Source organism: Aptenodytes patagonicus, chromosome 7, assembly GCF_965638725.1.
Source record: "Aptenodytes patagonicus chromosome 7, bAptPat1.pri.cur, whole genome shotgun sequence".
Taxonomy (NCBI): Eukaryota; Metazoa; Chordata; class Aves; order Sphenisciformes; family Spheniscidae; genus Aptenodytes; species Aptenodytes patagonicus.
Genome location: NC_134955.1, coordinates 15,938,743 through 15,948,650, shown reverse-complemented (window position 1 = coordinate 15,948,650; position 9,908 = coordinate 15,938,743). Strand labels below are relative to the sequence as shown.

At 43.1% G+C, this 9,908-nt stretch overlaps 1 protein-coding gene across 3 annotated transcripts in view; it reads left to right on the top strand.

The window, feature by feature from the left end:
* Positions 1-2,818: 2,818 nt before the first annotated feature.
* Positions 2,819-9,908, top strand: part of PIK3C2A (phosphatidylinositol-4-phosphate 3-kinase catalytic subunit type 2 alpha) — a 54,318-nt gene continuing 47,228 nt past the window's right edge. For 2 of the 3 annotated variants that reach the window (XM_076344085.1, XM_076344083.1), the window contains exon 1: positions 3,376-3,457. The gene's annotated coding sequence lies outside the window, so the exon portion shown is untranslated. Of the gene's footprint in view, positions 2,910-3,375; positions 3,458-9,908 lie in introns of those variants that run through there. The other variant, XM_076344084.1, reaches the window with a different exon arrangement.

Below are 9,908 nucleotides of genomic sequence, written 5' to 3'. Positions count from 1 at the left end.
CATTTGGTCAATGCATCACAGACAACATGTATAGTGGCAAGGTAGTGAGACTGCTGAGACACACACCGTGTGCATTGTATTTACATGGACATATTAATAACTTCCTGTATAAGAAATACTTTAAAACTGACGTAATGTTTTCATGTGGGAATGTGTGACTTGTAATTATCCATTCATAAGCAAGTCTGCAGGCTATGTCATTGTTCCCTTCATTGACTCAACTATCTAGGGGATAGTGTCATTTTACCTAGAAGCTGGGCTTCCAATGCCAAGCAGTTCTCTCTCTTGAAGCAGAACTGTTTTTGCTGCCAAGCTACGGAGAATGCTCCGTGGCATCTGATATACGAATGCCGTTTCTAAAACTGGCTGGTACTGCTTCTAGAGCACACCTGATAATTGGTGTATCTTTAATGTGAATGTAGCTGAGAAACTAGGAAAGCAGAGGCAAAAGTACTGGTGTTGGAGTTGCTCTTCAGTGTAAGGGGTGAAAGCCAAGGAAGGAATAGCATGTTCAGTTTCTAATTTAGTGTGATAAAAGCAAATCAGTACCTATTTAACATGAAGTGGAATTTTGGTTTTATGCAATCCTTCATAATCTAGAATATTTTGCAAAAATGAGATACTGCTAAAAAGGATGGGCTTAAGTTATTAAAATACATGCAAAATAGCAGGAAATTTTCCCGATAAGAAGGAAATAATTTCTAAGGAAAGTCACAGGAGGTTCTTACAGTTATCATGGGACTGGTAGACAGGCTTGATAGTCTAAAATTCTGCACTAATCCATAGAATGAACCAAATCATCTTTCCTATCTCAATCTTTATGATTCATATTTGACCTGGTCATACTGTCATATTACATAATGCGATGGAGGTTAGTCAGTCAAATAGTCATGATCTTGTTGAAATTGTTGGATATGGTAGCCTAAGCAGATTAACGCTCCTTTGGTTAGTGATGGATGAAACACAGAAAAATGGTTGTCCCAGGACTAAATAAACCCTGTGGCCAGTGAGTCGGAGGTGTCATCCAGAGCAGTTCAATGTGGCCCGTGTGTGAGGGAGAAAGCAGCACAAACACCGTGGGAACTGTTTTGCACCAGGAGATGCTGGTCCGTTAGGATCCCGGTGAGAAAGGCACTCCGACTCTGTAAATTATCATTTAAACTGCTGTTTATTAGAGCCAGCACTATAAAGAAAGAGAGGATAGCGTAGATAATCCTACACCCCTATAGATGCTGGGAACCCCCAGTTGTGCAGCATCGAATGGGCACAGCACACTCTAGCAGACCCCAACCGTAGAAAAGGGTTTCCCATTTCAGTCATTGAAGGATTTTCTTACAAGAAAAGAATTCCATCCATCATTTCTACTGCTAAACAGAAAGGATGTTTACACGGGAACCTCTTGCTGTACTTTTAGGTAAAGGCAGGGACACGCAGGTGGTGTAATCCCTGGTACCAAGTGGGAGCTGCCTGCAGACTCCTGTTATGATGAGCTGCAAAGTTCATCCTGCGGCCAAGGGATACGCACAGCACAACACAGGTCTGAAGGCCAGGCCGTACAGGCAGCACAGCACAGGCCTCTGTCTAATTGTCATGCGGGTCACTAACTCCTCCACGTACAGTGGTCTCCTGGCCAGGATCACCACAGGAGCCCAACAGAAGAGGTGGCCAGGGGACATGACTGCCAGGGCAAAAAAATCTAAAATGCAATCCAAAAAGAAGGTGTATTTGGACAGACCACTGTCGGAAAGAAACCCGGACCTTGAGAGCAAAGCAGCTGTCTTCTACTGATGCTCTGTTCTGTGCTCCATAATTGGAACAGAATTGGCTTATTGATTGTAAATACTGGAATGGTGTTGGAAAGGATCAATTTCTCCTCTTAATAACTGACAACCTGAAAAATTCTTGATGGTTTAGATCACAAGGGTAGTAAGAACTCTGGTAATTTTTTCAGTCTGTGTAATTAAAGCGTCACAGGAGCCTACAGTTCTACAGGAACACACTTTGTGTCAGCCTTCCAAGTCTCCATTTTGCTCTTGTTGAAGTCACCTGCAAGGGCTTTCGTTGACCTTCATGGTGCTAAGTCAAGATTTATCCGATAGAAAATACTTAGATGCTAAAATGGTGGGATTTATATATAATCACACAGAAAATGTCACTGCCAGCAATGTATTTATGACTTATTTTTATTAATTTATTATTGTAGCTTCTAAACTGACACTTTTTCATGTCTTCTATGCTTCATTAAGCGTTTTGTATTTTTTGGAACTTCAGTGTGCTAAAAGGGCTGAATAAAATGCCAATAGGCACAAACTGAATTCTTTCATTATTTTAAGTAGTATCCCCTGAATGGACGGAATATAAAATTACTCTTTCTGGAATTCTTTTGCATCTACATTAAAAATCGTATTGTTACTTTTAAATGCCTGTTACAACTTTCAGTTTGATCTTATGAAAGGCCCATTGTCTAAACTTTGTATAAAATCCCACATGCAATACTTCTGAGCATACTCGGAGCATTATATTCTTTTGAAGCTATTGTGAAGGTCAAACCAAAATATTGTCTTTTTGAAACGTGTTGGTATGTGAGGAAGGCTGGAGTTGACAACAGGGATCTGCCGGAGCCAGCAAAGCAGCTTCTGAAGTTAAATTAAGCAAAATTCTGTTTAGTGGAACATGTTGTTCCAAACCACTGGAGTCGTCAACTGGCAAGTGACGGAAGTGTTTCTTCTACAACTGAACCCCACGTGCTGCGGAGCACCCTCGTTTCAGAAGCGTCACTTCTCAACCTCTTCCTCCGGTGCATTTTCTGTCCCCGGCGGGCACGGGCAGTACCCTTCCTCCGCGGCCAGCGGCAGAGGAAGTTCCTTGTATCTGCGGCTCAGTTCCAGCCTCCCGGACGGACATTTTTGGTGCGTTGTGCAAGTTTCCAGTCATGCCGAGCATTCTTAGGAAGATCGGCCGATAAGGGGAGGAAATGACGGAGAGTCACCTCAGAGCCACCCAGCCCCCGCTGCCGTGGCCGAAGGGGGCCGGCGACGGTTACAGCGGGGCCCCCGCCGGCCGCTAGCGGCCCGTTTCCCCGTCGGGGGTCGACCCCCGCTGCCGGCCGGGCTGCGCAGCGTGCCGTGCCGCTCCGCGCCGCCCGAGCGGAGGCGGCGCTGGCCCCGGGGAGGAGGCGAGAGGGACAGGTGAGGTGGCGGCCGGCCGGGCGCCCGGGGCAGGGTCCAGAGTGAAGCGGCCGGCGCCGCGCCCCGCCCCGCCCCGCCCCCGCCCATCTCCTCAGGGCCGCGCCCCGCCCCCTCCCCCGCGCCAGCGCTGCGGGCCGGGGCCGGAAGTGAGCGCACGGCGGCGGCGGTTAAGCGGCGGGAGGGGGCTGCCTCCAGCCTGGTGCGCGCGTTCTCGGCGGCGGGAGGGAAGAAGGGAAATGGCCGCTGCCGCGGGGCGGCGGCGCTGCGAGGTAGGCACGGGGAGCCCGCCGCTGGATGTCGGGACGAGGCTGGGGCTCTGCTCCCTCCCCCCGGTCTCGTCCGGTGTCCTCTTGCTTCCCCACCCCCCCCACCTCCTTCCCCCGCTTCGCCCTCTCCTCCCTCGGGGTCGCGGCGCCGCGACCCCCGGCCTCCGGGCGCTCCCCGCTGCCGGCTCGGTCTCGGCGCGGCTCCGGGCCCGGGCGCGGCCGGTGCTCCCCGCGCTGTCGGGGCGGCACCTGCGACCGGCGGGGCCCGGGGCTCGGGCCGCGGGGACGGGTGGACAGCGCGGCCGGGGTCAGCGCTGCCCGCACGGGTTGTCCCCGCCGCTCCGTGTCTGTCCGGGCTCCTGCGAGCCGGGAGGCGGCGGCGAAGGCGCTGCCTGCTAAAAGTACTTCAACGGCTAACTGCGTTGTCTGAAGCGCCGGAGCGGTGCCGTTTCTGATACGAAACGGCAATTCCGAGTCGTCTTGAGGAGCTGCTTGCGCTTCATAGCACTCCGGGTTTCAGAGGTGCTTTTTGTACCTGAGGGGTGAAGTCTTCAGGGTGGCAGGCAGCTGTCATCTGGCGCTGAGCAGGAGGCGCTTGGGAAGGCTTTAGGGAGCTGGAGTCCTCGCCCTGTGTACGGGGGACCTTGGCTGTCGCTGCAGAGACCCGCCGGGTTTATGTTCCCTTTTTATTCATGTTCTTGGTGGCTTTTTGAATGGGTTAACTAACCTCGGCTTGGTGCGTTACCGGGGTTCCAGAGAAGTTGGCTGTTTACAAAGCTGATCCTTAAACAGCTCTGCTGTTTCCTCCATGAGCTTTTCAGATATTAGTAGTAACACATGGAAGCATGTAACTGGCTTACTGTTCACAACTTGATCAAGTTTATTATTCTGTATCAATGCAATAAAAAAGGTATACCTGCATCTTTGTTAGCACAAGTAACCTCCTACTAACAGCTATGCTGTGTTGGGGAAAGAGAATATGGTAGTAAGATGCACTCAAAAAAAAAAAAAAAAAAAAAAAAAAGAGCTTGGAAGAAAAGATTGATTCTGATGCTCTTCCTCGTCATTGTATTGCTTACTGCAAATGTGGTCCTAGAGCATAGTGCAGTTAAGCTGATTTGGGGTAGGGGAGAGATGCAGAGGTTTTAAATAACAACCTTGCATGCTTAATGCAAATCTCTTCCCAAAGGGAACCGAAAACTCAAGAAAAAATGTGTGATGTTTGTAAAAGATGTTGTGCAATACCTACTTAGAATATAAACTGTGTTCAAGAGTAGTAGTGTTGGATGATTTATGAAGAATCCAAAGGGGAAGCAGAAATGGGGCGGGGGGAATGAAATCTGACAGATGAAAGTATTTTGTTAGTTGGTTTTGTTAACTTTGAAGGCAGTTGTGTCCTTCATACCCCCAACACTGAGAAGTGGGCCTGGAAAAAACTTTATGCGTCTGGGAGGAAGAGAAGGTGCTTAAATTGGACTCATTTACTGCATTTGGGGGGGGGGGGGGGGGGGGCAATGGACTATAATGCCCACCGACCTAATTTTTTTTAACTGAAAGCAAGTTGAAGCAAAACTAGTAAGAATAAATGGACAGTGAAATAAAGTTGCATAGAAGATAAAGGCAGTGGGAGAGAGCACAGGGAGAAGTAAAGTAACAATGCTCAAAGTTAAATGGCCTTTTGGTGGTGGTGGTGGGGGAACCAATCAAAAAAGTAATAAACTGTTTAGAGTCCTATCTTCTTAAATGTGCGGTATTTGAACAGTCTTTTACATAAAGATGCTTGTTAATAAAAAATACATAAAATTCTGTTTGATTTAATAAAATAGATTTGTCCTACTTAATTACAATGTAGTAGTAATCCTGACTTAGAAACTTGAGGTTCCTCTTTCCTTTTGGAATATTATTGTCAACATTAAGAACATCAAGGTTCATCAGTACAGATAATCAGCGTATATAAAGATAAATTGATGATTTAGTTATTTTTATCGTTTTTGAGTAGCTCTCTATGTAGCAACAAAGAAAATTGAATGCCTTAAATGGGAAATGATGCATTTCAAAATGTCAAGTAAAAAAAAAAACCTGAATTTGTGTTCCTCTGTTTCTTACTTCTCAGACTAAGTTAAATTGAAACTGCTGATATTTCTTATCCAGTGCTGCTATTATATCTGCTATCTAGCTGAAGAAACTTAAATTAAAACGTTGCTTAACAAATAAAAATGCTGAGGTGGTGTTTTGGATTTTTTTTGTTGTGTTAGGCTTTGATGTGGGACCGAAACCAGACCAGTATAGGGCTGTCTAGAAAAAAGAATGCTAGATTTGAATTTGATTAGAGCAGGATTGCATGTTGTTTGTCTTTAAACCCGTGAACAATCTTATGGAAGCTTTAAAAATTGCAATAAATCAACATTGATAGGTAGGGCAATATAAACATAAGGGTAACGTGACTTGAATTCATAAAATATAGTATGTGTTTTAAGCTCAGCCTTAATGACATTCAGATAATGATCTTTCATTTTTTATTCTAGAAGTATTGTCTTTTAGTGTCCGCAGTTAGCGCAGAAATTACTGTGGTATTTATTTATTTTTAGAATAGTACAACAAACTTAAAAATGCGTGTATAGCACAAATGTAAATTGTTTGCTTTGTAGAAGTGTAACTGTAAACATATTCCTCTATTTTAAGTAGAAGGTGTGGATGTGTAATTACTTACCAGAACCAGAATTCAGTTTTTATCAGCAGTGGTCAATAACATCAGTCATCTAATACAGCATTCATCCAGCCCCTTTGTACACGACAGGGTTGCTGTGATGTCAGTTTTTGCAGAAGAATGCACAAGTTGTTTCCAGGCTGGACAAGTAAGTGAAGGAGGAAATGTTTCAAAGCATGCCAGTGATGATAAACCTCACTTAATCTATTAAAGATTTAGAATAAAATGTTTTCCTCAAAGCTCACATTAAAAAAAGTTATGAGAAATATTGCTTTGATCTGCAACCTGAAATTATTTACTTAGGGTAAGTTTAGTTTGTTCCAAGTGGTGGTCACTTCAGAGTGCTTTCATTGAAGAAATTGAAGTAGAGAGAGAAGGTATATCTGCATATTTCATGTAACTTGTAATTTTCAGGTGTGTGGCAAAACATCACTGACAAAAAACCAACCATAATTGGAAACTTGCAGAATGTAGTGTATGAGGACCTCATGGTATTTGTGTTAAGAGTATGTTGCTAGTTCAAATCTAGAGGTTGGTTACTGCATGATGACCTAGATGAAATAACTTGGTCCATATAGAGTTTGTAGCTCGTAGGTTTCAATATTGTAGTTGATGTTAGTAGTTACAGGCAACACATCGAGAACAGGTCATCGGTAACTGATACGGTCTTGTACTTTGCTTTTCTGTTGTGACTACAGTCTGAGGGTGGTGACAGTACTGAGTTATGAGATGAGTGCTGAAAGTTTACAAGAGTTCAGCATGCAGCTGGACAAATTCCTGTAGGAAAAAAATCCATCAGGGGTCTTAGTATTAGAGAAGTTACCTCAGGATTCAGGAAGTCCTTGAGTGGCAAATTAGTGGAGACTAGAAGAGTATTTTGAGGAAGTGTCATTAAATACTTGCCTTGGTTTAGCTTTTTTCCATTGGCATTTCTGAAGCCACCCTTAGAGACAAGTTAAGGGTGAGATGAACCTTTGGTCTGACTGAGTATAGCCATCCTGTTCAGTTTTCTACCAGTGTAGTGTTTAAAAAAAAAAAGTAATCATTGAATCAATACATCTAATAAGCATTTAGTATTTTCTAATGTATAAAGCAAAAAGGTACATGTGAACAGTGCATTTGTTCTGTCAATTAAGAATCAACAATTCTGCTCAATACTTTCATAAACACTAGGTTTGTGACTAAGAAGCATCTGCTAGTTATAACTGAAACTGTGCAAGTTTCCTGCCTGAGCGGAATTCATCTGCTGAAGCAAGTGGTAGAAATAACTTGGCCACTGCAGCAGAATTGCATTTGCTTAGACTGGTAGGTTGGTACTAATACAGTGATACAGAGTTAAATCTGGGACATGGCTGTGGTGACTTGGTTTTCTCTCCCTACGCTACTAATGTTTTTGATTACGTTTTGTTGAAGGTGTATACTATGCATTGCTGCACAGGGAATAGAATAGGATCTTTGTGGGGGAGGGTTGTTTTCATCTCCCTGTGTTAATAGCCACAGTACATTGCATCATGAACTTCCTGCATTTTGCTGCATTTTGAATGCTTTGTGACATTAGGAGGATATTTGCAGGGCTTCAGGCATATAACTTAAAATTTGGGGTTTTACCATGGTCCTCTGTACTGCAGAATGTTATAAAACTATATGGAAGGTGTTTGGGCATCTCTATTCGGGTAATTAAAGCAGATGGCACAAATGTTTCTTTCTTCTTTTCTCTATCCTCCCCACCCTCTAGATGCTTTCTGTATTTTTGATTGAATTGGATATGTGGTTTAAAATGCTGTCTACCTTCTGCTTAGTACCACTGGTATTGGGATTAGTGGAAGTACTAGTACAGATAGATGTTCCAGGTAATTTGTCGTGCTCTACTGTGATCAGGCCTGCACTGTATGAATAACTAAAATTTTGTCTGAGATATTGCTGCCTGGATAAAGCCCTGAGCACCCTTGTTACCTTCTTATAGCTGACCCTGCTTTGAGCTAGAGACCCCCTGAGGCCCCTTCCAGTCTTAATTGTTCAATGAAAGTGGTATTCCAGAATAAAATTCTTTTGCAAATCATGGATTACTGTGCAAATTATTGAGCTGGGGAATCAAAGTATTTGGGGCAATAGCATTACTTAAAAAAAAATCAAACCCTAAAACAGTAGCTAATGTTGATTCTGTGTGGAATATTTTGTATTGCATGAGTGTTTTCAAGTACCCGTTGAAAAGCAGGATTGGTGGAAAAGAATGTGAATCATAAGAGTGACATGGAGAAAAGCATAACTTTAGAGATGGCTGAAAAGCAAGAGAACCAGTAAAAAGTTTTTAAAAGCAAACTTCTAAAACAGAAGGAGTGGATATGAAAGCATTATCCTGTAAGGAGAAACATTGCAACAGAACCAAAATTCTTAGCCTTTGTCAAACAATGCTGGTAATAGGCTTGGCTGTAAGGCATGGAAAAAAAAATCTTGGCCAAATGCATCAGAATGAAACAGCCTGGGATGCCATCAGTTTCATTAATGGTTTTTCTGGTATCTGCATCCAGAAAATACTGGGCAGGAACAGAATTGCAGGTATGCTGTTAGACAGCTGAGAATGAAATAGGGAGAAATATGGAGATGCAAAAGTTGGTGAGTAGTTCTACAGCTGGTGAAACCGATGTCAAGTTTCCTGTTCATTTGTGTCTTCAGCTGATTGGCTTTAAGGACTTCTTGCCGTGATTCACACATTTATAGAGATTATTCTGGTAATAAATCTGTGGTGTCCAATAATATGAGCTCGTGCTACTGTTTTCTTCTAGCTGTGACACCCAGTATTCTTGGTGGTGTTGGGTTGCTTGTTTTTATGGAACTTATATGGAATTTAATTATCTTCAAGACTCCTATCTCTTCAACAGACTTAAATGAAATGGTGATTGGGTTCAAAATTTGGGGGGAGGAGTATAACAGCATAAATATGCTGAAGAAGCTTGCAAACATACTGTACCTAATCTGCAAGTATCCACATCTACTGGTGGAGTAGCTTGCAGTGGCTAATGGTGCAAACCAGTGGTTCAAGAAGGGGAAGAGTACTTTGTGGCAATGAAGAACATATGATCTGTAGGTAGCTGTAGCTGCCTACACTAAGATTTGGCTGGAACATCATGACAGATGCTTCCACCCTTTATCTCTCTTCAAACATTGATCAAAAAATCAAGATTCTACAGTTAGAAAGATGCCATATCTAGTAACAGTCTTCTGCACAGTGTCATGGATGAAAATTGATTTAAGTAGAAGAGTTCATAAGTGGTTTTATAATCACTGAAACAGCCGAGGCTGGATTTTTCAAGGGATTTGTTGCCAATATTGAAAGACCTTGAAGTATTCCTGGAGGCATCCTGTTCTAGTACTGGAAACACCCTATTCTTACTTAGCTCTCAAGATCAGAGGTTTTGTGATGAAATTGTACTCTTTAGATGTAAATGAATTTTCAAATTCAAAGTTAAGAGATGCAGTTGCTGGTCTCGGTACGGCTGCTTAGGTATTTACAAGCTGAATTATTTGAGCAGAACAGAAATGAGTGCTGGTTCAGAGTTTGTGCCCAACTAAAAACTGCAACTGTATTTAAGCTAGTGAAATTGCCTTTGAAGAATCTGTAGATATGACCCGAAACGAAATGAATTCAGTCTTTCGGTTAACTGTGTTAATCTCATCTGTAAGGGGGTGCTTTCTAATTTTGCTAAAATGACTGGATTAAAAAAGCTACAAAGTTTTTAGTGGAAAGAC